This window comes from Balaenoptera physalus, assembly GCF_965194825.1.
Source record: "Balaenoptera physalus genome assembly, chromosome: 9".
Classification (NCBI taxonomy): Eukaryota; Metazoa; Chordata; class Mammalia; order Artiodactyla; family Balaenopteridae; genus Balaenoptera; species Balaenoptera physalus.
This window is the reverse complement of record NC_138888.1, coordinates 65081235-65108081: the sequence shown is the minus strand read 5'-3', so window position 1 is coordinate 65108081 and position 26847 is coordinate 65081235. Positions and strand designations below refer to the sequence as shown.

Sequence of the window (26847 nt, the reverse complement as noted above, 5' to 3'; positions counted from 1 at the left end):
AGAGTTCCCTGTGCTATTCATTAGGTTCTCATTAGTTATCTATTTTATACATAGTAGTGTGTATAGAAATAGAGACACAGATGTAGAGAACAAACTTATGGTTACTGAGCGGGGAAGGCGGTGGGTGGGATGAATTGGGAGATTGGGATTGACATATATAAACTACAGTTTACTCTTGAACAAAAGTTTGAACTGCATGGGTCCACTTATAGGCAGATTTTTTTTTTCAATAAATAGGTACTACAGTACTACACGATCTGCAATTGGTTGAATCCAGGGATGCAGAACCACAAATAAAGAGGGATGACTGTAAAGTTATGCTCGGATTTTTTACCATAGGAAACGTCAGCACCCCTAATCCCTGTGTTGTTCAAGGGTCAACTGTCATTCCCCCCATCCATCCATAGAGAGGATTACTGGGGAGTTGACTGTATCCTCATCATGTACATAAAAATGTTCATATGTACTCTCAAACGTTGTTTATGGCATATGAATATGTTTGTGCATGCACACACAATAGATGTCTTTTTTTAAACACCTTTATTAGAGTATAATTGCTTTACAACGGTGAGTTAGATTTCTGCTTTATAACAAAGTCAATCATCTATACATATATCCCCATATCTCCTCCCTCTTGCATCTCCCTCCCATCCTCCCTATCCCACCCCTCTAGGTGGTCACAAAGCACCGAGCTGATCTCCCTGTGCTATGTGGCTGCTTCCCACTAGCTACCTAGTTTACATTTGGTAGTGTATATATGTCCATGCCACTCTCTCACTTCGTTCCAGCTTACCCTTCCCTCTCCCCGTATCCTCAAGTCCATCCCCTACGTCTGCGTCTTTATTCCTGTCTGGCCCCTAGGTTCTTCAGAACCATTTTTTGTTTTTAGATTCCATATATATGTGTTAGCATATGGTATTTGTTTTTCTCTTTCTGACTTACTTCACTCTGTATGACAGACTCTTAAGTCCATCCACCTCACTACAAATAACTCAATTTTGTTTCTTTTTATGGCTGAGTAATATTCCATTGTATATATGTGCCACATCTTCTTTATCCATTCATCTGTCGATGGACACTTAGGTTGCTTCCATGTCCTGGCTATTGTAAATAGAGCTGCAGTGAACATTGTGGTACGTGACTCTTTTTGAATTATGGTTTTCTCAGGGTATATGCCCAGTAGTGGGATTGCTGGGTCGTATGGTAGTTCTATTTTTAGTTTTTAAAGGAAACTCCATACTGTTCTCCATAGTGGGCTGTATCAATTTACATCCCCACCAGCAGTGCAAGAGGGTTCCCTTTTCTCCATACCCTTTCCAGCATTTACTGTTTGTAGATTTTTTGATCATGGCCATTCTGACTGGTGTGAGGTTATACCTCATTGTAGTTTTGATTTGCATTTGTCTAATGATTAGTGATGTTGAGCATCCTTTCATGTGTTTGTTGGCAATCTGTATATCTTCTTTGGAGAGATGTCTATTTAGGTCTTCTGCCCATTTTGGGATAGGGTTGTTTGTTTTTTTGATATTGAGCTGCATGAGCTACTTGTAAATTTTGGAGATTAATCCTTTGTCAGTTGCTTCATTTGCAAATATTTTCTACCATTCTGAGGGTTGTCATTTCATCTTGTTTATGGTTTCCTTTGCTGTGCAAAAGCTTTTAAGTTTCGTTAGGTCCCATTTGTTTATTTTTGTTTTTATTTCCATTTCTCTAGGAGGTGGGTCAAAAAGGATCTTGGCTGTGATTTATGTCATAGAGTGTTCTGCCTATGTTTTCCTCTAAGAGTTTGATAGTGTCTGGCCTTACATTTAGGTCTTTAATCCATTTTGAGTTTATTTTTGTGTATGGTGTTAGGGAGTGTTCTAATTTCATTCTTTTACATGTAGCTGTCCAGTTTTCCCAGCACCACTTATTGGAGAGACTGTCTTTTCTCCATTGTATATTCTTACTTCCTTTATAAAAAATAAGGTGACCGTATGTATGTGGTTTTATCTCTAGGCTTTCTATCCTCTTCCATTGATCTATGTTTCTATTTTAGTGCCAGTACCATACTGTCTTGTTTACTGTAGCTTTGTAGTATAGTCTGAAGTCTGGAAGCCTGATTCCTCCAGCTCCGATTTTCTTTCTCAAGATTGCTTTGGCTATTGGGGTCTTTTGTGTTTCCATACAAATTGTGAAAATTTTTGTTCTAGTTCTGTGAAAAATGACATTGGTATTTTGATAGGAATTGCATTGAATCTGTAGATTGCTTTGGGTGTATAGTCATTTTCACAATGTTGATTCTTCCAATCCAAGAACATGGTATATCTCTCCATCTGTTTGTATCATCTTTAATTTCTTTCATCAGTGTCTTATAGTTTTCTGCCTACAGGTTTTTTGTCTCCTAAGGTAGGTTTATTCCTAGGTATTTTATTCTTTTTGTTGCAGTGGTAAATGGGAGTGTTTCCTTAATTTCTCTTTCAGCTTTTTCATCATTAGTGTATAGCAATGCAAGATATTTCTGTGCATTAATTTTGTATCCTGCAACTTTACCAAATTCGTTGATTAGCTCTAGTAGTTTTCTGGTAGCATCTTTAGGATTCTCTATGTATAGTATCGTGTAATCTGCAAACAGTGACAGTTTTACTTCTTCTTTTCTGATTTGGATTCCTTTTATTTCCTTTTCTTCTCTGACTGCTGTGGCTAAAACTTCCAAAACTGTGTTGAATAATAGTGGTGAGTAATAGTGGTCTTGTTTCTGATCTTAGAGAAAATGGTTTCAATTTTTCACCATTGAGAACAATGTTGGCTGTGGGTTTGTCATGTATGGCCTTTATTATGTTGAGGTAAATTCCCTCTATGCCTACTTTCTGGAGGGTTATTATCATAAATGGGTGTTGAATTTTGTCGAAAGCTTTTTCGGCATCTATTGAGAGGATCATATGGTTTTTCTCCTTCAATTTGTAAACATGGTTTATCCCATTGATTGATTTGCATATATTGAAGAATCCTTGCATTCCTGGGATAAACCCCACTTCATCATAGAGTATGATCCTTTTAATGTGCTGTTGGATTCTGTTTGCTAGTATTTTGTTGAGGATTTTTGCATCTATGTTCATCAGTGATACTGGCCTGTGTTTTTCTTTCTTTGTGAGATTTTTGTCTGGTTTTGGTATCAGGGTGATGGTGGCCTCATAGAATGAGTTTGGGAGAGTTCCTCCCTCTGCTATATTTTGGAAGAGTTTGAGAAGGATAGGTGTTAGCTCTTCTCTAAATGTTTGATAGAATTCTCCTGTGAAGCCATCTTGTCCTGAGCTTTTGATTGTTGGAAGGTTTTTAATCACAGTTTCAATTTCAGTGCTTGTGATTGGTCTGTTTATAGTTTTCTATTTCTTCTTGCTTCAGTCTCGGAAGTTGTGCTTTTCTAAGAATTTGTCCATTTCTTCCAGCTTGTCCATTTTATTGGCATATAGTTGCTTGTAGTAATCTCTCATGATCCTTTGTATTTCTGCAGTGTCAGTTGTTACTTCTCCTTTTTCATTTCTAATTCGATTGATGTGAGCCTTCTCCCTTTTTTTCTTGATGAGTCTGGCTAATGGTTTTCAATTTTGTTTATCTTCTCAAAGAACCAGCTTTTAGTTTTATTGATTTTTTTTTTGCTATTCTTTTCTTCATTTCTTTTTCATTTATTTCTGATCTGATTGTTATGATTTCTCTCCTTCTGCTAACTTTGGGGTTTTTTTTGTCCTACTTTTTCTAATTGCTTTAGGTGTAAGGTTAGGTTGTTTATATGAGATGTTTCTTGTTGTTTGAGGTAGGATTGTATTGCTATAAACTTTCCTCTTAGAACTGCTTTTGCTGAATCCCATAGGTTTTGGGTCGTTGTGTTTTCATTGTCATTTGTTTCTAAGTATTTTTTGATTTCCTCTTTGATTTCTTCAGTGATCTCTCGGTTATTTAGTAGCATATTGTTTAGCCTCCATGTGTTTGTATTTTTTACAGTTTTTTTCCTGTAATTGATATCTAGTCTCATAGCGTTGTGGCTGGAAAAGGTACTTGATATGATTTCAGTTTTCTTAAGTTTACCAAGGCTTGATTTGTGACCCAAGATATGATCTATCCTGGAGAATGTTCCATCTGCACTTGAGAAGAAAGTGTATTCTGTTGTTTTTGGATGGAATGTCCTATAAATATCAATTAAGTCCATCTTGTTTAATGTATTATTTAAAGCTTGTGTTCTTTATTTATTTTCATTTTGGATGATCTGTCCATTGGTGAACGTGGGGTGTTAAAGTCACATACTATGATTGTGTTACTGTCGATTTCCCCTTTTATGGCTGTTAGCATTTGCCTTATGTATTGAGGTGCTCCTGTATTGGGTGCATAAATATTTACAATTGTTATATCTTCTTCTTGGATTGAACCCTGATCATTATGTAGTGTCCTTCTTTGTCTCTTGTAATAGTCTTTATGTTCAAGTCTCTTTTGTCTGATATGAGAATTGCTTCTCCAGCTTTCTTTTGATTTCCATTTGCATGGAATATCTTTTTCCATTCCCTCACTTTCAGTCTGTATGTGTCCCTAGGTCTGAAGTGGGTCTCTTGTAGACAGCATATATACGGGTCTTCTTTTTGTATCCATTCAGCCAGTCTATGTCTTTTGGTTGGAGCATTTAATCCATTTACATTTAAGGTAGGTATTGATATGTATGTTCCTATTACTGTTTTCTTTATTGTTTTGGGTTTGTTATTTTAGGTCTTTTCCTTCTCTTGTGTTTCCTGCCTAGAGAAGATCCTTTAGCATTTGTTGTAGAGCTGGTTTGGTGGTGCTGAATTCTCTTAGCTTTTGCTTGTCTGTAAAGGTTTTAATTTCTTTGTCAAATCTGAATGAGATCCTTGCTGGTAGAGTACTCTTGGTTGTAGGTTTATCACTTTCAATATGTCCTGCCACTCCCTTCTGGCTTGCAGAGTTTCTGCTGAAAGACCAGCTGTTAACCTTACAGGGATTCCCTTGTATGTTATTTGTTGTTTTTCCCTTGCTGCTTTTTTATATTTTTTCTTTGTATTTAATTTTTGATAGTTTGATTAATATGTGTCTTGGCATGTTTCTCCTTGGATTTATACTGTATGGGACTCTCTGTGCTTCCTGCACTTGACTGACTCTTTCCTTTCCCTTATTAGGGAAGTTTTCAACTATAATCTCTTCAAATATTTTCTCAGTCCCTTTCTTTCTCTCTTCTTCTTCTGGGACCCCTATAATTCAAATGTTGGTGTGTTTAATGTTGTCCCAGAGTTCTCTGAGACTGTTGTGAATTCTTTTCGTTCATTTTTCTTTATTCTGCTCTGTGGTAGTTATTTCCACTATTTTATCTTCCAGGTCACTTATCCGTTTTTCTGCCTCAGTTATTCTGCAATTGATTCCTTCTAGAGGACTTTTAATTTCATTAACTGTTTTGTTCATCATTGTTTGTTTGCTCTTTAGTTCTTCTAGGTCCTTGTTAATCATTTCTTGTATTTTCTTCATTCTATTTGCAAGATTTTGGATCATCTTTATGAAAATTACTCTGAATTCTTTTTCAGGTAGACTGCCTGTTTCCTCTTCATTTGTTTTGTCTGGTGGGTTTTTACCTTGTTCCTTCATCTGCTTTATGTTTCTCTGTCTTCTCATTTTACTTAACTTACTGTGTTTGGGGTCTTCTTTTTGCAGGTTTCAGGTGCGTAGTTCCTGTTGTTTTTGGTGTCTGCTCCCAGTGGCTAAGGTTGGTTCAGTGGGTTGTGTAGGCTACCTGGTGGAGGGGACTGGTGCCTTTGTTCTGGTGGATGAGGCTGGATCTTGTCTTTCTGGTGGGCAGGACCACGTCCGTGGTGTGTTTTGGGGTGTCTGTGACCTTATTATGATTTTATGCAGCCTCTCTGCTAATGGTTGGGGTTGTGTTCCTGTCTTGCTAGTTGTTTGGCATAGGGCGTCCAGCACTGTAGCTTGCTGGTCGCTGAGTGGAGCTGGGTCTTAGCGTTGAGATGGAGATTTCTGTGAGAGATTTCACCTTTTTATATTACATGGAGCCGGGAGGTCTCTGGTGGACCAATGTCCTGAACTTGGCTCTCCCACCTCAGAGGCACAGGCCTTACATCTGGGTGCAGCAGCAAGACCCTGTCAGCCACATGGCTCAGAAGAAAAGGGAGAAAAAAAGAAAGAAAAAATAAATAAATAAAATAAAATAAAGTTATCAAATAAAAAATTTTTAAAATTATTAAAAAAATTAAGTAGTAAAAAAAAAAGTAAAAGAAGAAAGAAGATAGAAACCAAACCAAAAAACAAATCCACCAATGATAACAAGCGCTAAAAAGTATACCAAAAAAAAAAAAAAAAAGGACAAGCCAGACCCTAGGACAAATGGTAAAAGTGAAGCTATACAGTCAAAATCACACAAAGAAGCATACACATACACACTCCCAAAAACAGAAAAAGGAAAAAAATATATGTATCTATATATAAAAAAAAAAGGGAAGAGAGCAACTAAATCAATAAACAAATCTACCAGTGATAATAAACTCTAAGTATTAAACTAGGATAAACATAAAACCAGAAACAAATTAGATGCAGAAAGCAAACCCCAAGTCTACAGTTGCTCCCAAAGTCCACCACCTCAATTTTGGGATGACTTGTTGTCTATTCAGGTATTCCAGAGATGCAGGGTACATCAAGTTGATTGTGGAGATTTAATCTGCTCTCCCTGAGGCTGCTGGGAGAGATTTCCCTTTTTCTTCTTTGTTCGCACAGCTCCTGGGGTTCAGCTTTGGGTTTGGCACCGTCTCTGTGTGTAGGTCTCCTGAAGGCATGTATTCTTTGCCTAAACAGGAGGGGGTTAAAGTAGCAGCTGTTTCGGGGGCTCTGGCTCACTCAGACCCGGGGGAGGGAGGGAAGGGTACGGAATGCGGGGTGAACTTGCAGCGGCAGAGGCCAGTGTGATGTTGCAACAGTCTGAGGTGCGCCATGTGTTCTGCAGGGGAAGTTGTCCCTGGATCACGGGACCCTGGCAGTGGCAGGCTGCACAGGCTCCCGGGAGGGGAGATGTGGATAGTGACCTGTGCTCGCACACAGGTTTCTTGGTGGCGGCAGCAGCAGTCTTAGCGTCTCATGCCCATCTCTGGGGTCCGCGCTGGTAACCGCAGCTCGTGCCCATCTCTGGAGCTCATTTAGGCAGTGCTCTGAATCCCCTTTCCTCGTGCACACCGAAACAATGGTCTTTTGCCTCTTAGGCAGGTCCAGACATTTTCCCAGACTCCCTCCCGGCTAGCTGTGGCACACTGGCCCCCTTCAGTCTGTGTTCACGCAGCCAGCCCCAGTCCTCTCCCTGGGATCTGAACTCTGAAGCCCGGGCCTCAGCTCCCAGCCCCCACCCGCCCCGGCGGGTGAGCAGACAAGCCTCTCAGGCTGTTGAGTGCTGGTTGGCACCGATCCCCTGTGTGGGAATCTCTCCGCTTTGCCCTCTGCACCCCTGTTGCTGCGCTCTCCTCTGTGGCTCCGAAGCTTCCCCTCTGCCTGCCCCCCCCCCATCGTCTCCACCAGTGAAGGGGCTTCCTAGTGTGTGGAAACTTTTCCTTCTTCACAGCTCCCTCCCCGAGGTGCAGGTCCCATCCCTATTCTTTTGTCTCTGTTTTTTCTTTTTTCTTTTGCCCTACCCAGGTACGTGGGGAGTGTCTTGCTGTTTGGGAAGTCTGAGGTCTTCTGCCAGTGTTCAGTAGGTGTTCTGTAGGAGCAGTTCCACATGTAGATGAATTTCTGATGTATTTGTGGGGAGGAAGGTGATCTCCACGTCTTACTCCTCCGTCATCTTGAAGGTCTCCCTAGATGTCTTATAATAGGAGTTTCATTTAAATTTTTTGTTTGAAATGCTGAGTGTTTCTGAAAAGCAGATAGCAGGGTTGTTCTAGTACATGCTTGAATTCCCTCTGAAAAAGACTGGGCAATGTTTTTTTAATATGAAGCAGTCACAGGAACATATTCAAGGCCCAAATTTGGGACCTGTTTCAGGAGACTGCATATCTTTGTGATGTAAATCTAGCTTTAGTCTTTAATGCTCAATTACTCTCATAATAGACTGTGTTATGCATGTATTCATTGATCACTATTCTCAACATGTAGTAGAATAAATTAAAAAACAAAAGAAGCCAAAAGACAGCCCACTAAAAAAAAAGTAGATACAGAAGTAAAAACACATTGTTATTCTAAATTGCATTAAGCTCAAGTCCTACTTCCTAACTAAGCCCTTCTTGAGTTGTAAGATGGTCAAATCCCACTAACAAACTCCCTTTGCATCTGCCATGACAAGGCTGAAGTTTCTTGCAAGGAAAATATCTCAGAAGGACGAATGTGAGGCTGAAGTTCCCAGTAGGGTTTCCTGTCACAGCTTGATGGAGCAAGTTTCTTTTAGCTTATCAGAGATTTATGCCTTGACAGAAGCCATCCCCATCCCGTCTATCTGCAGTTGACCAGAGAAAACACACTCCACATGACTGTAACAGGTTATCCTCTTCTTTACACCCAAAAAGCCACCCATAAACAGCTTCTCTCCACACGTTGCAGATCCTGCAGTTTCTGAGTTATTTGTAATAGCCTTGTCTGAACTCAGCTGGGCAAGTTTCAAAATGCTGTCAATATATCATTATCTATTAAAGACAAAGAGACTTTCACCTGTGATAAAAGGAATGATTAAATCAACTCATGATCTGCCATGTGTACTATCTGGGCAATCTGGGGAAGCAAGTATGTTTTAAGGTTATGTTCCCCAGCAGAGGGTCTTTCCTGGTTTATGGTTTTTCGGTATAAATTTCTTAGTACTATGTTTGTTTGATGGTTCTTTCAATTCAAAGGATGCCTCCATATAACTCTTTCTTTTTGTCTCTTCTTCAGATACGTTGTATCGTCACATAACCTTAAATAGTGCTTATTAAATTTTCTGAGCACTTGCTCTATTCCCTGTGTTTCCATCATATAGAAGTTGATAATGAATTTTCTGTTACATCTCACCATTTGCTTTCATCCATTTTTCTCAAAAGTTTTCCATAAGTATAGGTTCAATAACTCAGGCCTAAGTTCTAAGACTGCACTGTTAGAAAAATTGTGTGAAAGGAGAAGAGTTGATGGTGCCTGTTCACTAATTGAATGTGATCTTTGTAGTAAGTCCAGCTGTTAGTGCCAGGCATATATCTTGGACATAAATACTGTTCAAGAAGCACTATCAGAGACATTACTACAGTCTTACTCTGGGCTACGTTGTTGAATGATACATAATGATATATGCGTGCACAACTATGGTCAAATCCCAGTCCCCATTCTTATCCATTTTGTGATTTAGAGCAGGTGTCTTCCAGCTGTTTAGTATCACTTTCCTCATCTGTCTAACAGGGATTAAAAATATGCATCTCCCAGAATAATTGTAACAGTTTGAAATTATGAATATAACTCACCACAGCGCCTTGTCAAATTTTACAAAAGTTGTCTTATAGCGAAAAGACTTAAGTCAGTAGTCTTTTAACAAATTATATATATATATATATATATATATATATATATTCCTTATTATTGTGAATTACTTACCAGCCTAATTGACATGGAGAACAATTTGCTACATGGCCCAGCTTCCTCTGCCAGGTTCTGATTCCATCTCAAACATCTCAATGAAAGCCTCATCCTCTCCAGTCTCCCTGGTTTCTCACTTGGGACCAGTTACAGATCTTTGCCATGCTGGAACCCTCATGCATCTGTGGTAGGTTTGAGAAGCCCAATCCCTGCATGTTTCTGTGGAATGGACAGTGGGTTGATCTGTGCCATTCTGCCCCAACATCCTAGGAACCTGGTACCACAAACTTATCTAAATGGTGTTGGTGGCTAGAGTGGTGAGAATGCCCTGTGTTCCAGTTCCTTTATGTAGGTGCTGTACTTAAAAAAATACTCATTGTATTTTGTAGTTTTTTTAAAGTTGTAACAGGGACATTTATTTTGCAACCCTATTATCTAACTTGTTATTGGGAATTATTTATGGAACTTTGTATGTTTTTCAGATACCACCCAACTTACTGAATTCTATTTTTAATTCTAGAAGTTTGGTATCTCTTGGATTTTCTGGGCATGTATCATTTGTTCTGTAAATAAATATGTTTTTATTTCTCCAATATTTTAAAAAATTCCCATTTTTAAAGTCCAGTTGCATTAACTGAATTGTCCAAAATAATTTTCATAATCACAATAGTTGGCATAGGCATTCTTGTCTTGTTCTTGACTTTTGTGTTACGATTTTAACATTTCACCATTCACTACAATGGTAAGTTTTTGTTACATATCTGTTATTAATGTTTATCAACATTATATCATTTCCTTCTATTTATATTTAGAGTTTTTTTTAATTAGCATTGGCTATTAAACTTTATTGGTCTTTGTATAATCATATGAATTTTTTACTTAAGTAGATATCCTGATTTGGTCATTCTTTCTGGAATAAACACTATTTAGCCATCGTTTATTATGATTTCATCTATTTCTTGGTTTGTTTTTAATTTTATGGAAGTGAAATTCCCATAACATAAAATTGATGATTTTAAAATGTCAATTCAGTGGTGTTTAGTACATTCACAGTGTGTGCAACTATGAACTCTATCTAGTTCTAAAACATTTTTCTCACTCAAAAGGAAACCCATCAATCAGTTACTCCCCATCCTCCTGCTGACAAACACCAATCAGCTCTGTCTCCATGGATTTTACCTGTCCCATATATTTCACATAAATGCAGTCATACAGTGTGTGGTGTTTTGTTACTAACTTCTTGCACTCGGCATGTTTTCAGGGTTCATCCAAGTTGAAGCATGTATCAGTACTTCATTTATTTTTCTTACTGAATAACATTCCATTGTAATAATTTGTCTATCCATTCATCCTTTGATGGGTTGTTTTCACTGTTCAGCTATTGTGAACAGTGCTGCTATGAATATTCGTGAATATGTATTCATTTGAGTACCGGTTTTCATTTCTCTTCGGTATATACTTAGTGGATTTGCTCAGTTGTATGCATTATATTTAATTTTTTTGAGGAATTGTCAAACTCTTTTCGACAGTACCTGAACCATTTCACAGCCCTTCTAGCAACGTAGGATGCTTCCAATTTCTCCAGCCATTGTCCACTACACTTTCCAGCCTTCAAGTTGAAGCTTTTAACCCCCTCCTTGAGAGGTTTTCATGGCGAAAAAGCACTGTTACCTCCTGCTCGTGTATAAGTACTTCTCCCTCTGCTTACTTGCTTCCTTTACATGAAGGAAAAAGCTTTCTGTTCCACCAGGCTAGAGTCAAGATAGAAAAAGAGAGGGTATCTCCAACAATATGTGGATACAGGAAGCAGTGTCAACCCTCAGGGTTTTTGAAAAATTCTGTGATTTAGCCTTTCTCATCAGGAGAGAGTAATTTTCTTGCTAAACTCATTTCCATTATGGGCAGAAAGTTAGTGCACAAATTTACTTTGCTTCAAATTCTTATCCTTTGACTTTTCCCACTTGTAGCTCACTCTTTGTTCTGTGTCTTAAAGGGATTTATACCTTTCTTTCAGAATCTACATTTTAAAATACAGTTCAGAAAAAAATATATATATGTATATATATTTTAGGCATAATAATTTCTTGTCTTAAATAGTTTAAGAAAATGCTTGGCATCTTATGTGGCTAATTATTTTTAATACAATACTGCATTTCTAATTTAGTAACTCAGATTTAGAATATCTTCCCCCCAGAAATGATATGGAAGGTGCATTTGGTAGTAATTGGATGTAATCGAAGGAACATGTAGTATAATATATGCCACCAGGTAAAGTTCATATTCGAACAACTGTCTGCTACAGAACTTCAAGGGCTAGAAGTTAAAACAAAGAAAGGCTAGAGTTAAAACAAAGAAATATTTTGAAATGACTCTTAAACATTGTACAGTGTTACTTTTGGGTGTGTGTATGACTAATAACTTTCCTTGCCCATCAGATTTTGGTGATATTTATCATAAAACACATGTGTTTGTGTCTTTCTCCTTTGAGTTAACTAAATTTTTCAAATAGAATTCTGCATAGTTAAAGCCAATTTTGGAAAAACAGGGTTCATCCAGTAGTACCTTGTTGAGCTGGAACAAGGAGCTTTCTAAGCGTAATAATTCGATTAGTTGATATCAAAGTTACACTACTTTCAGTGTTAGGTAAAACTAATATAAAATAATAAGAGTTGGATCAGTGTAAACTTGCAAAAATAGTATGAGATGAGCTTTAGATGCACTATTTTAATGCAGTCCAGAAAAGCAAATCCCAACCCATTATCAGACATGAAGAGAAGTAAATGAAGGAAAACTGAATGATTAAATGCTTTCATCTGGAAATTTGATTTCAATATTCAGAAACTCTACAATACTCCTAATTCATCATGGTCTTTGTTTATTACTAATATATTAGTGTGCTGATGGAAAGAATTCATTACCCTTTCTGCACACTTCACTAGTTGCAGGTCATTTATTAATCTGTGTTATCTGGTGAGACTAAAACAGCTGTAATTACATTGTTAAACATTGATTAATAAGCAACTCTCATCACTAATAAAAGAAACATGTAAAATGTGTATTCTTTCAAGTATTTAGCTTAAAGTTTTACTCTCCTCTTGGGAATGAGGAATTTCAGAACGCCATTAATATTCTTTCTGAGAAAACCTGATTTGCTTTTGCAGCTGCTTCCAGTCACACCTATGAAACCCGATTACCAAAAAGAATTCAATTATGCTAAAGAAACTCATCTTGGCCACAAAATATTATTAATCCCCTAAAATTAACATTCAAAATTGAAGTGTACTTTTATGATTTTCAGGGTTTTTTTCTTTAATTTCATGTTAAAAGGCTACTCCATCAAAGCTGTGTTTTGTATTTCCTCTCTTTTGATTATACAATCGAATACACATCCATTTGTGGTTTGGAATTCAAATATTTTACAGATTGGCAGTACTTCAGCTGCCAGAGGCATATTAAACAAAAAAACTCTGTAGTTATTGTTTATTAGGTTTCCAGTATAATCAGGTTGATTTAAGTGTTACCCGAACATTATTACATGTAAGATATTTTGATTATCATTAACAGTAAACAAGCAGACTACCTCTGACACATGAGCAAATTATACAGTTTCCTTTCCATCAATACCATAGAAAATAGTAATTTAAGAAATGGTTTTCTAGTAGATGTTCTAAGCTTAACCCAATCAAATTCATGACTTCTTCAAAAGCGCCTCTTGTGCTGTCAAAAATTCATCTTGAAATGTACGATGCCATGTAGTCTCTTGTACCTTCGTCACTGAACTGACTGCTGCCACTATTTTCTCACACTCGGAGTGTCAGAATCTTTGAAGAGGTGGCTGTCATTTTTAGGCAGAGTGGTGGTGTGGCAGGAGCTGAGGGAGGAGTTACAGGTTCAAATCCCAGCTCTGTCACTAAATAGCAGTTTATTTGGGGAAGTTTCCTAAACTCTCTTATTGTGAGAATGAAAGAAAATGTCCAAAAGTGGCTAGCTCATTGCGGTTGACTTACAGTAGACAAATATAAAATGTTATTTTCCCTTTTTCTCTTGCATTTAGATTTTTAAGCAGGGTAGTCAGTCATCTAACTGCTGAGATGTTTTTAAGACTGCCGGGATAGTCTACCTGTTCCTCAGATATCTCAACTAACAGCTGACCTCTGACACCTGAAAATCTATTGCTTGTCCTGTCAAGCTTCTATCAGTTATACACATCTAAATGAATTCAAATATCGGAATTAAAAGACTTGGAATTAAAATATTTCTGAAGATGAGGATTGAGATTAAAAAATGGTACTAATTTTAAAAGAAAGGTAGGAAAGGGAGAGAAAGGCCCCGGTTGAGGACAGGGTCAGGGCAAAGGAAGGACTAGGTCAGGTACTGAGATGGGGACTGAGTGCTGGGTAAGGAGGAGAGGACAAATGCAGATAGGTCCACATCAGACGTGTGAAGGAAACCTGCTCCTGGGGAAAACCTGGTGTCATCCAACTGGCCACTCAGTGCTGCAAACAGTAATCATACATGTGAAGATGTTTCTGAGTACACGTAACAGAAGCCAACAAGAGCGCTTATTGGGAGGATCTTTGGAACTTAGGTAATTGCAGAGAAGCTGGAAGCCTCGGTTAGCAGAATGGATTGAGCTAAGTGCTTCCCAGTAGTAAAAGTACAGAAAGTACTACAAGTGTTCTTAACAGGAATAACCTGGCCAGGCTGCTACTGCTGTTGCTAAGGAAATGAGCACAGCTTCCTCTGCCTGGAAGAAATCCTAACTCTGGTTAATATTGCTTACCTCCTCTGAATTTAGGGTCTTGGGAGAACACATCTCCTTCAGTGCTCTTAGGTCCAGGGACTTGCCTTTGTGGGCAGAGGGCAGGAAGAGGAAGGGGCTGTCTCTCAAGGTTTCCCAGTCAAAGGCAGGAGCACCTTTCCCCACCTCCCCACAGAGACAATCAACAATGACAGATTCCCTGGAAATAAGAAAGGGGGTTGGATGCTATAAATCAACAAGCGGACAACAAAAAAACCACTACGCTAACCATTACGCTGCCTTATATGCCAATTTTCCAAACAATGAGAAAATGAAACATTACTATTATTGCAAAAGGGGACCAACTCGCCATTGGTTGAAGAAAATGCTGTAATGTAAGGTCTAGGCAACTCCCTGAGGGAGAACTATTTACTTTCTGGAGGATATGCTAGAGATATCTTTTTACCCCTTCTCTACTCTTCTGTCTGCTAGTGGGAAGGCTGGCGTTAATGGTCACATCAACTGGTCTCCCTTATGTTCTGACTGGGTTTAAAAAATGGGAGACAATGGCCGGAAATTGGAGATCTGGAGGACAATGGGTTTGAGATATTTATTCCCCCAGCTCCCTTCCTGTCAGGCATCATTCAGGTTGGCTGTAGCTGTTGCTTTCTGGAAGTTCCTGTCCTTTTTTTTTTTCCTATAGTTTCCTATAGTTACATGTTTACCTGGGTTCTTGTAAATATTCCCTCTTTTTACTTACTCAGGCCTGGGGCTGGCCTTCTTTCCACTGTCACGAGCCCTTGGATCTTATACCGTTCTTTATTGTTGTCCTTTAACTGTGTGAAAGCCTTTGTAAAACAGTCCCTTCCATAAATTCTCTGCAATCACAGACTCCTTTTGAATATATCTTTGGTTTTCTGCCATAACCTGCAGGACAGGTCATTGGATGTAAATGGATTTATTTCTGTTCCACAAATGTACTTGTTAGTATTTGAGTGAGAGGATAGTCTGCATAAATCTTGGTGATTATACATGCTTTTATTAATATTTTTTCATTCCTCTAAAATAGAGAAGAGTCAGTATCAAAGTCAAGTAAAAAAAAATCACCACAGCCTTGCCATGAAGTTGGGTTACTTCAAGTCTCATCTATCCTCATATTCAAGCAATGTTCTAGATACAGTATAAGTCATTGTTCTCTTTACCAATAATCTCTTTTTTTCTGGTGATATGTGTATCCTGAAAATAAAATTTATTTAAATTGAAGTTTAAGAAAGATTTTATAATTTAGGACACTAATTTCTCATCTGTTTTGCAAACCGTTAAATATAAAAAATAACTCAGAAATCATTTTAGAATGCACTCTGTCATGTGGAGTAAACTTTTCAAAGAACACACAAAAAATCATTTACTAAAAGGATGTTTTGGGCTATTTGTATCTCTCTTCTCACTTTCCACTCCCCTAAATGTACTGCAGTCTGACTTGTGTTGAAACAACAAGGATCTCCACAATTCCAAATTCATTTGAACTGAACCTTTCGACCCCATGGGACTTCTCATTTCTTTATTGGAGATCTCTACTCCGTTGGTTCTCACGACAGCACAGTCTCAGTTTTCTTACTGGCTTGACCATCCTTGCAATCCTTTTCTGGCACTTCTGTTTGCAAGTGTTCAACTGTTTCTCAGGGAAAACATTCTCCTTCTCTCCTCTCCCCTTTCCTTTCGTTGTCTCTCTTCCCATCTCTTTTCCTTTCTCCTTTCTCTTACCCTCCTCTTCTCTCATGCAAGTGATTTCATTAACTATAAAAGCTTAGCTTTCACTTAGACCAGACACTGCAAGTATAAACATCATCAGGGTCTCACAAGTAACACTATACATGAGTGAGGCAGATGGAGGTAAGTGTATATGCCTCCTTGATTAGAGGAGGGTGCAGACCTCTTCAAAAGGAGCAGCCTTTACTTCGTAAGTGGGAGATTTGTCATGTGGTAATTTGGTCCAGGGTTCCCTGAATTTGAAGTATTTTGAGAATAGTTGAAATTAGTCTCCAAATGTTTGAATGTTAGTTCAAAAACATATTTTCACACTATGAACGTCAAACACAACACTTGTATAGACCAGATCTGGTTTCAGGGTGACTAATATTTGATGTTTAATCTCAACCTCCATTTTTAGAACTCTAGACCTTATTTTATATCATTCCTCTGGAAAGCTCTACTAATCTGTATGGCGTACTCTTGAAATTCACTATGTTCCCAAGCTATACTTGCCACATTCACTGACAAACTTTCCTCTCTTTGTTTGTGATTTTCAAAAATATCATTACCATTGAGACCAGCTACCCAAGATAGAAAACTTGAGACCATCCTTGTCTCATTCTTCATCTCCCAGTGTTCCCAGACGCTAGAGCCCACATTTCTTGAATCCATTCTCTTTTCTGTAGTATCACTGTCTGTATTTTTATATATTATATATATATGTATATAAAATCTCTATTGCCCCATGAGACTTTTCAAATCTGCTTTTCAAACTTCCTGGAAAGGGTGTTTTCTTAGCTTATTCCTGGGAGTTTTAGAAGCCCCAAACTAACCATGGCTGAGCTTACTGTAGTATCCACTTTACTCATTTTTAAGTGTGTCAAAATATCCCTTTTGTGTTGTTACAGACAAAAGAGTAGAATGCAAAATTCTCATTAGTTTTCACAGTAAGGTTTAAGACTTTAAAAATGTTTTTGCTTGAAGTAGAAACTGCTGCAGATGTTGCCAACAGACCTGTGGGTGTATAAGTTCACTGTCTTCTCTCTGTGTTATTTTTATGGTGAAAAGTTTGAAAAGCATTATCTTAGGATGAAATTTATGCTATTTTCGTTGCAAACAGGGCCTTAATAATTTGGTCCTAACTCATCTTTTCTATCTCATATGCATCTTGCATCCTCACTCACAATGTTCCCCATCACTCTGAATTTTTTTTTCTGGTTTCCCAACCATACCAAACCCTCTCACTCCATGCTTTTGTACAAGCTTTATCCCCTGTCTAGAGTAATTATTCCTTCAAGTCTCAGGTCAAAAGTTAGCACTTTATGAAGGCTTCCTGTTCTGAGGTCTTTACCACTTTTCACTTCTATTGTCTCCTAATTACTTGCTAAATTTGTCTTTTTCACTGCACTGTGAATTTCTGGAGAGCAGAGATCTCCTTTTTTAATCCCTAGTGCCTAGCAGAGTACATGTTAATGACTGAAAGAATGAATGATGAACCTAGCTGTTGAATATATTACATTGTGTGTGTGCGTGTGTGTGTGTGTGTGTGCACGTGTGTCTCCGTGTCTCCTCTAACTATGATTTAGCAATGGGATTTGTGTTAGGCCAGATTGTGAACTCTGTCGTTAATGGTAATGGAAATTATAAGCAATTCAACCATGTGCTGCTTGGTTGTAATTACTAATGCTATTCAATAATTATTATAATTTACGTATCTTATCTATTAGTTTAGGAGAAGAGTTTTTTGCTATGGTTATATATTTTTGGCTTTGACATTGTTGGTTCATTCCTTTGGATTTTCTGTTCTCTTCCCTTCTCTACCCTGTTCTCTGTCTGAGGAAAGGGAACAACTTGCCCTACAGCCATGGAGCTCTTGTGCCCAGAGGCTTTGGGTTGGGTCTGGTCACTGGGGAAGGAAGAGGATGAAGTCAGGTATGTGTTCTCTTGGCTCTCTCTTCAATGGTCCAGTAACCGCTCCCTCCCTTCTCCCTTGGGTCAGGGGCCTCAGCTCCACAGTTACTACTAAGCCCGCACTGCTGTATCTACTTTGTGGTTTCCCTACACTCCCATCTCTGTAAATAGCCCCATAGCCAGGTAGTCTGTTGAATTATCCTAATTTGAGTGTGACATCTGTTTCTTGTTGGGAACATGACAGATATAATTCTCTTCTACTTCTGTGATTGCTTATTCTATAGATAAAATTCAAAGTGAATAAGAATGACTTTTTCCCTTTTGTATTTTCCCTACATTGTACAACCATAAGTTTTGTTCACCCTTAAGCAAGTGTGTGTGTGTGTGTGTGTGTGTGTGCGCGCGCGCACGCACATGATTAACTTAAAAATGAACTGAAAAATAAGCATGGCATGTTTTTGCAAAATGTATCTTTATTGCAGAACAATAGTTTAAAACTTTGTGTATTGAAGTTGAATAGCATTTACATTTTAAGAAAAATTCCCTATTAAGTGGATTATTTATTCGAGAGCATAAATCAAATTAAGATACATATTTCTCAGGGTAAATAAGGTTGAGAAAAGCTTTCATGAAAGTTTTGTGCTTTAAGCACAGAAAACCTAATTTTAAACTTTCTGTGGGTAACAATTAAAATCAACAGTAAGGGAGATATTAAAAGTTTGGATAATTTTCAAATATTTTTATGTATGTTTTTAAAAAGTGAAGATTAAAAATATTACTCATAGTGATGTAATTATAAAGTATTCCTTATTTTTTAGGAAAATAAAATAGAGATTTTTCTTCTTAGCATTCTCATCATAGATTCTTAGAGTACTATATTTTGTTTTTTGGGGTTTTTTTTAATTGAAGTATAATTGATTTACAGTGATTCTACTGCAAAGTGATTCATATATATATATGTATACTTTTTCAGATTTTTTCCCATTATAGGTTGTTACAATATCTTGAATATAGTTCCCTGTGCTATACATACAGTACATACGGTTTCCTCCCCACACTTTCTCCTTTGGTATCATAAGTTTATTCTCTATGTCTGTGAGTCTATTTCTGTTTTTCTTAGAGTTCTATGTTTTAATTCCTAAGAAAATTATTCTAGTTTTTATTCCAAAGGATTAAAATACAAATATATACTGGAACTTTGCTAAAACACTATAATCAAGGTTCCTGTTTTGAGACTGCCTTTAGTGAAATAATTTTGCGATCCTCTGGGTATTTTATTGAATACTCATTCTCCAATTGATACCCAAATAGACTTGAATCTTCTATAATGAAGAGTTCCAAAGTGAAGAGCCACACAGTGAAGTCTCCACACATAGCTCTTTAAGATTCAATCCTTTATATTTTAAAGTAACTTTAAAACATATTTTAACAAGGAAGCATTTTTAAAGTGAAAATGTACCTTTCACCTTTCTATTTTGTTTGAGTATTTGTTCCTACATTTCTTTAGCATTATTCCTTTTGTTTTTCACGTCAAATCGTCTTCACAAGTATTACTGCCCTCTGCCCACCCTTCTCTCTTTAACCTTCCCAAATGATTAACCACATTCCACAATCTCAAGGGTGGCAACTCTGGCTTCTCATTTTTCTGTTAAGCATGGCTTATGGGTGAAATTGATTAAATTTTTTGTGAAGTCAGGTGTGTTGTATATGTGTATTTGGCACTTTCACATACTGCGGAAGTTTTGACAGCACTGGTACTCATGTGTTTTGGGCAACACTTCAAGCTTCCTAAGAATGCGAGTCTTTGAAAACACTAACCCCCATGCTCTGACAGTCTGATGAATGTGATCTTGAAGTCCATCTATAAGAAGAAACACAGGTGACTAAATCATTTGGTACAGTCTGGGTACAGATACGAACTAATAGGAAACCTGAAGTCCACCAACATAGTGTATTAATCACACCTAGAGAAATCTCATCAGCATCTGGGCCCAGATTCTGCCAGTCTCCTAGACCTGATGTTAATCCTTTTTTACCATGCTCTCTTTGACAGTATCCACCTCAGTTCTCTTTTTAAAAAAAATTTATTGAAATATAGTTGATTTACAATGTTGTGTTAGTTTCAGTTATACAGCAAAGTGATTCAATTATACATATACACAAATCTATTAATTTTTTTATAAATTTATTTATTTTTGGCTGTGTTGGGTCTTCGTTGCTGAGTGTGGGCTTTCTCTAGTTTCAGTGAGCGGGGGCTACTCTTCGTTGCGGTGCGCGAGCTTCTCATTGTGGTGGCTTCTCTTGTTGTGGAGCATGGGTTCTAGGCATGTGGGCTTCAGTAGGTGCAGCACGGAGGGCTCAGCAGTTGTGGCTCACGGGCTCTAGAGCACAGGCTCAGTAGTTGTGGCGCACGGACCTAGTTGCTCCGCAGCATGTGGGATCTTCCCAGATCAGGGCTTGAACCTGTGTCCCCTGCATTGGCAGGCAGATTCTTAACCACTGCACCACCAGGGAAGCCCCCAAATCTATTCTTTTTTAGATTATTTTCCATTATAGGTTATTACAAGTTATTGAGTGTAGTTCCCTGTGCTATACAGTAGATCTTTGTTGATTATCTATTTTATATACAGTAGTGTGTATGTTTTAACCCCAAACTCCTGATTAATCCTTCCACCTCAGTTCTCTTGACTCTACTGTTACAAGCTCCACTAATGGAACTGCGTCCACTTCTATACATTCAGTACACCTTTCTTTTCCCCCAGTTCAAAGAGCAACTGACTTATGAAAGAACGACTGAACAGCTGAAGACACCAATCTAACAGACATTTAGCCTTCGTCATTCTTCCAGCCAAAGACTCTGATATATAGACTTCAGAGTCACACTTACCTTATCTCTAGGGGTCCAGTTCCCAGAACATAGCTAATTAGTAACTTAGTTCTTTTAGCCTGTCTCCTTTTCTACTCCCTTCTAGAAGTACAAAAGTGTTGCTTCTAAATACCCACCTACTAAATGGGCCTTTATTTTCCACCTACAGACCTGGTTCTGAATAATGACTTTTCTTTCTTCCTAAATTTCCTGGGCCATCAACCAGATTATATAGCTGTGCTCTGCCTTCCTGCTGGGATCTAACACCTGATCTTGCAAACCCCCTTTTGACTTTTGTCTGAATCCAAATTGAGTTCATCACATTCTTTGTACATGGCTCACAACCTCCTACACCCCTTCCCCTTTCAACTGCACTTTGTAGTTCGGCTCACAATAAATCTTAACTATTAAATCTTAAGCATAATCTCCATACCTGTTCTGCCCTGGTGGGGTTAGATTAAGGTCCAAGTGGCTTCATCCTTTCCACTCTTTTGTTTGCCTGATTGGAGCTCTACATCTCATAACCCAGTCCAATGTATGACATGTCCCAACACCCTATGTTTCCTTGCTTCCTCAATCAAGTCCACAGAACACTTTGTGTTATTCTAAGCCACCTGAGCTCTCTACTTCTGCAGCCAGCTTGCTTATCATTGCAAAAAAAAAAAAAGTCACAAGACTGCCAATATAATCAACTGCAGGTTTACTCTTACTCCTCAGATAGACTTGAGTGGTAATGTCTGTATTCATTAGAGGACATTTCATACTTTTTCATTTCCCTCCAGCTTCTAAGAACAATTCTTCCCCGTCTCTATCCCTTCCACTCCCCTATCCCTCCCTTACCACCTCTTGCCCTTACTCTCTGGGCAAATAAGGAATAAGATCCTTACTTTTGCTAAGAAAACCATGAGCCTTCAAGAGGAGCTTCAGGAAATGCCTTTATTTGCTCCTAATGTTTCTCGCAGTTAACTATTTTTCCTTTTTCTTTCGTCTAACAGAAGAAAGTGCTTGCCACTTTTCTCAAGCAAAACTTTTACATTCTCCAGTTTTCATAATTATAGGTATTAATATAGTCCTCTGTAATTTTCAATCTGTTTCTTGTTGGCCTGCAGAAAAGCTGAAATACTTTATTTTTTCCCCCCTCATACCCCTTGAACTCCTATAGAAACTCCTTTCTTCCCTTCACCATTGGAGGGACTGTAGTTTTCACTTATTCTCCTTCTCTCTAGCTCTCAGTTGCTTAAAAGATATTTTCTGTATGTAACGTAGCCTGTGTACAAACAACTATATATTATTATTTAGAAAAATCACTTAGAATGAGCATACATGTGCCCATCCAGTTTAAGAAATAGATCATGACCAATATAATTGAATGGGCTTCTGGTAATGGCCTCCCTTTACTCCATCCTGGAGGTAATTGCTATCCTAAGTTTTGTGATAATTATTTCCTTGTTTTTCTTACGTTTTTTTTGTGTCTAATTAATATATTGTTTGTATTAATGCAATACTTGTCACAACTCTTTTCCATCCCAGCAGACATCCCTCTGGTGTGGTTTGAGAGCCCCTATGCTTACATCTGTCATAGCATTAATCACATTTACTTTCTGTCAGCACCTTAGACTATGAGCTCTTTTTATTTATATTTTATTTCTTTAGTCTCAGAACTTAATCAGTGCCCAGAACATAGTAGGAATTTAATAAATATTAGTTAAACCAATTGATAAAAGAAGAAATTGGAGGCACACCTCTTTGTAGGTTCAGAGTTCCTGTATTTCCATATTAAAACATTTAAATAGATGAACACATTCTTGAAGAAAAAGTTTCAATCACAAGGATTGAAACAAAAGCATGTTCTAGTTAAATTTCTCTTATAATCCCAGTTGTCACTAATTGACTGCCACCTTGGGCCATTTACTTAACCTCTTGGTCCTCTGTTACCTAATCTATAAAGTGAGGTTGGACTAAAGGATCTCCAAGGTCCTTTCCAGCTGTGAAATTCTATGATTGTCATCAATGATTGTATAAATAAAAAATTCAATTAACAAGGACATCTTAATCCCTAAGCATTATCACTAAATTGAGATTTTACTTTTTCAAAAAGCAATTATTTTATATACACAGTAGGAAATGAAAGTGTTCGCATATCTTCCTTTCCAGCCACAATCCAACTTCATCAACAGTCATTTTTACATAATGTGAAGTGTTCTTCCTAGTCAAATATGGAGACTTTTCTTCTTTTGAAAGAGCATCACTGTGAGATCTCTTCTTTGTTTAACCAGTGAATTCATTACCCAGTTTAGAATAGATATGTCACTTGTCTTACCCTAGTCTAATGAAATATGCTAGGCTCTCCCCCCAAATCTAAGTAGACTGTCTAGACTGTACCTGTTACGTGACCAGCCTGGTCACCTAAATTTCTTGGATCTTCAGCTACTGACCTTGGCCTCATGCCCTCCTGGACCTTTTCAAACCCATTTCGTCCCACTAGCCCATGTTCATCTTTCTTTATCCTCTGGCCTGTCCTCCCTCCTGCTTCTCTGTCTTCCCTCCTATACCATAGAGAGATATCTGTATAACATTCCCTGCCTAACTGGTCCACACAGGACTTCCCTCCATATACCTTTCCCTTGAGGGAAACTCTTCACCCACTAAGTTACTACTACATGATCAGAATCTGAATATGTAATAATGCACTCACAATAATAAAAATAATTTAAATACGAAAAGTAACACGTGGTCACCATAAATTTTTAACAGCTTTTATTGTGGTAACAATGACATACACTAAATTTTACATATACAAAATGTACATTTTGGTAAGTTTCATTCCCTAAACTAATCTCATAACCTTTTGTAATTCCAGTTTTGCACCCTTTTCACACTCCTTTCACTCTCTCCCTCCCAGTTTTCACATGCCACTCATCTGCTTTCTCTATAGATTATCTTGCATTTTCTAGAGTTTTATAGAAATGGATTCATAGAATATACATAGTTTTTGTCTGGTTTCTTTCACCTCAGCATATTATTTTGAGATTCATCCATATTGTTGCATGTATCAGTAAGTAGTATCATTCCTATCTTTTGCTGAGTCGTATTTTACTGTATGGAATTACCACAATTTATTTATCTATTGGTCTGTTGATGGACATTTAGGTTGTTTCCAGTTTGGGGATATTACAAATAAAGTTTCTATGAACAGTCATACTCAGGTCTTTGTATGGACTTTTGTTTCTTTTGGGTAGATACTTGGAGTAGTTTGGATGGATTATATAGTAGATATTTTAAGAAACTGCCAAGCTGCTTTTCAAAGTGGTTGTACCATCTTACCAGCAGAAGTGTTTGAGAGGACTTTGCTGGTGGCACAGTGGTTAGGAGTCCGCCTGCCAGTGCAGGGGACACGGGTTTGAGCCCTGCTCTGGGAAGATCCCACATGCCATGGAGCAACTGAGCCTGTGCACCACAACTACTGAGCCTGCGCTCTAGAACCCGCGAGCCACAACTACTGAAGCCTGTGAGCCACAACTACTGAAGCCTGCACTCCTGGAGCCTGTGCTCCGCAACAAGAGAAGCCACTGCAATGAGAAGCCCACGCACCGCAATGAAGAGTATCCCCCGCTCACCGCAACTAGAGAAAGCCCGCACACAGTAACGAAGACCCAACGCAGCCAAAAGTAAAAAAAAAAAAAAAAAAAAAAAAAAAAAAAGGAAGGGGGTTCCAGTTCCTTCACATCTTCCCAATACTTGGTACAGTCAGTTTGTTTAATTATAGCTTTTAATAGATGTGGAATGGTACCTCACTATATGCCTACTATTCAGAGTGTATATAAAACACTCAAACTTCAGTAATAAAAATGCAAATAATTCAATAGGAATGTGGAAAAGTTTTGAAAAGTCACTTCACTAAAGAAGATATACTGATGACAAATAAGTGCACAGAATGATGCTCAGCATCATTAGACATTAGGGAAATACAAATTATTTTAGATATTTTTATTCATATATCAGAGTCCTAGCCTGGAGTGTCTCTGTCACTCCACTTCATCTCTTGTTACCACAGAAAAGAAAATTACAGGAGAGTATCACTATTGACCACAGATACAAAAATCCTCAACAAAATATTAGCAAATTGAATTAAACAATACGTTAAAAGGATCATATACCAGGATCAAGTGAGATTTATTCCACGTATGCAAGGATGGTTCAATGTCTGCAAATCAGTCAGTGTGATGCACCATGCTAACAGATTGAAGAATAAAAATCCAATGATCATCTCAATAGATGCAGAAAAATCTTTTAGCAAAATTCACCCATCATTTATGATAAAAAATTGTCCATAAAGTGAGTATAGAGGGAATATACATCAAAATAATGAAGGCCATATGTGACAAACCTATAGCCAACATCATACTCAACAGTTAAAAGCTTAAAACATTTCTTCTAAGACCAGGAATAAGACAATAATGACCATTCCTACAACTTGTATTCAACATAGTATGGAAGTCCTAGCCACAGCAAACAGACAAGAAAAAGAAAGAAAAGGAATCCAAATTGGAAAAGAAGAAGTAAAACTGTCACTGCTTGCAGATGACATGATACTATATATAGAAAATCCTAAAGACACCACCAAAAAACTATTAGAACTAATAAATTAATTCAGTAAATTGGCAGGATACAAAATTAACATGCAGAAATCTGTTGCAGTTTTGTACATTAACAACAAACTATCAGAAATTTATAGTTGCATCAAAAGAAAAAATACCTAGCAATAAATCTAAGAGTGTAAAAGACCTGTACTAGGGAAACTATAAGACACTGATGAAAGAAATTGAAGAGGACACAAACAAATGGAAAGATATACTGTGCTCATGGATTGAAAGAATTAGTATTGTTATAAAGATCATACTACCCAAGGCAATTTACAAATTCAGTAAAATCCCTATCAAAGTATACATAGCATTTTTCACAGAACTATAACAAATCTAAAGTTAGTATGGAAACACAAAAGACCTCCAAATAAATGAAGCAGTCTTGAGAAAGAAAAAGCTGAAGGTATCATATGCCCTGATTTTCAACTATACTATAAAGCTACTCTAATCAAAACAGTATGGTAGTGACACAAAAACAGACACACAGATCAATGGAACAGAATAGAGAGCCCAGAAATAAACCCACACTTATATGGGCAATTAATCTACGACAAAGGAAGCAAGAATATACTAATGGAGAAAAAGCCTCTTCAGGTGATGCTGTTGGGAAAAGTGGACAACTATATACAAAAGAATCAATATGGACTACTTTCTCTAATCATATATAAAAATAAACTCAAAATGGATTAAAGACTTAAATGTAACACCCGAAACCATAAAACTTCTAGAAGAAAGCATAAGCCATATGCTCTTTAAAATTGGCCTAAGCAATATTTTTTTCTAATGTTTCCTCAGGCAAGGGAAACAAAGCAAAAATGAATAAAGGGGACTACAACAAACTAAAGCTTTTGCACAGCAAAGGAAACTATCAACAAAAGAAAAAGGCAACCTACCAAATGAGAGAAGATATTTGCAAATGACATGTTCTGTAAGAGGTTAATATCCAAAATACACAAAGAACTCATATAACTCAATATCAAAAAATTAAACTACCCAATGTAAAAATGGGCCAAGGACCTGAGTAGACACCTTTTGAAAGAAGGCATACAGATGACCAACAGAAACATGAAAAGATGCTCAGCATCACTGGTAATCAGGGGAGTGCAAATTGAAAACACAATGAGATATTACCTCACTCCTGTTAGAATGGCTATTATCAAATAGACAACAAATATCAAGTGTTGGCAAGGATATGAAGAAAAAAGAACCCTTGTGCACTGTTGGTGGGAATGTAAATTGGTGCAGCCCCTATGGAAAACAGTATGGAGATTCCTCAAAAAATTAAAAATGGAACTACAACAAGATGCAGAAATTCCACTACTGGTTTTTTTTTTTTTCTGAAATCAACAAAAACACTAATTCAAAAAGACATA

General features: G+C 37.5%; 1 protein-coding gene across 8 annotated transcripts in view; it reads left to right on the top strand.

Annotated features, from left to right (window-relative positions):
* Nucleotides 1-26847, top strand: part of LOC309667148 (uncharacterized protein) — a 116763-nt gene that overhangs the window by 18804 nt on the left and 71112 nt on the right. The window lies entirely within an intron of this gene.